Raw genomic sequence first — 1,370 nt, 5'->3', positions numbered from 1 at the left:
GCCTTCATGGGCCTTAGTGGAAAGGAGAGGAGGGCCACAAGGGAGGCCGCCCCTCCCCCCCATGGCCAGTCCGAATTGGACTAGGGAGGGGGCGGCGCCCCCTCTTTCCTTCTCCCCTCTTCCTCCTTCCCTCTATCTCCCTCTCTTGGAAAGGAAGGGGACTCCAACTAGGATTGGGAATCCTAGTTGGACTCCCCTATGGCGCGCCCCCCCTATGGCCGGCCTCCTCTCCTCCCCCCTTTATATACGTGGGAGGGGGGCACCCCAAAGGCACACCAAGTCTTCTCTTAGCCGTGTGCGGTGCCCCCTCCATAGTTACACACCTCGGTCATATCGTCGTAGTGCTTAGGCGAAGCCCTGCGCCGGTAACATCATCATCACCGTCGCCACACCGTCGTGCTGACGGAACTCTCCCTCGTCCTCAACTGGATCAACAGCTCGAGGGATGTCATCATGCTGAACGTGTGCTGAACACGGAGGTGCCGTACGTTCGGTACTTGGATCGGTTTGATCGCGAAGACGTTCAACTACATCAACCGCGTTACTAAACGCTTCTGCTTCGGTCTACGAGGGTACGTGGACACACTCTCCCCACTCGTTGCTATGCTTCTTCTAGATAGATCTTGCGTGATCGTAGGAATTTTTTTGAAATACTACATTCCCCAACATAATCGTCATCTGAGTCAATGAGCAGCGCATTCCTGCTGGAAGAGACTGCCTCCTCCTCATCATCGGAGGTGTCGACCACACCATCCCTTTCCATCTCCTCGAAATCCCTATCGACTTGCTCGGAAATAATCTGATCTATCTCCTCGTCCTCCTTCTTCCTCTGCTCCTTCTCTTTGTTAGCGTAGAACTGAATCTCCTCCGCCACTAGATGGGGACTGGCCACGGTGTAAGCCGCCATGGCCTCCTCATCCATGGCTCGTATCCGACGAGCCTTCTCCTCCGCACGGGAATAAATCCGATAACGGGGGGCGACGAAGGATGCCGTCTTTGCATCTGGAATCTCAGGGAAGTTGAGATCAGACCTGCTACGGCCGTCATCCAAGCAACCGCGTCGTATGCGCGCGCGGCAAGCTCGGCGGTCTTGAAAGTGCCGAGCCACAACCGATCACCCTTACAGGTGATCTCGGCGGTGTAGCGTCCCGATCGGAATCGAACGCCATGATACCGCCGAGGCGGCGACGGCGGACATTGTGGCGGCATCGACAAAAAACTATGTAATATACAAATAATTAAGCCACTAATTAAACTATACTATACAACTACTAATTAAAACAACAAGTATACGACTAGCATATACATACAAAAAAAGTATTTAACACTAATAACTAAACTACTCCCTCTGTTCCTAAATATAAGTCTTT

At 53.0% G+C, this 1,370-nt stretch overlaps 1 pseudogene; it reads right to left on the bottom strand.

Annotated features, from left to right (window-relative positions):
• The window catches only part of LOC123159832 (probable LRR receptor-like serine/threonine-protein kinase At3g47570), a 171,904-nt pseudogene extending 170,982 nt beyond the window's left edge, over window positions 1–922 (bottom strand).
• Between the last annotated feature and the right edge of the window lie 448 nt (window positions 923–1,370).

The sequence above is a fragment of the Triticum aestivum genome, chromosome 1D (assembly GCF_018294505.1).
Source record: "Triticum aestivum cultivar Chinese Spring chromosome 1D, IWGSC CS RefSeq v2.1, whole genome shotgun sequence".
NCBI lineage: Eukaryota > Viridiplantae > Streptophyta > Magnoliopsida > Poales > Poaceae > Triticum > Triticum aestivum.
The sequence above is the reverse complement of the archived record's forward strand: the minus strand, read 5'-3'. Positions and strand labels throughout refer to the sequence as shown.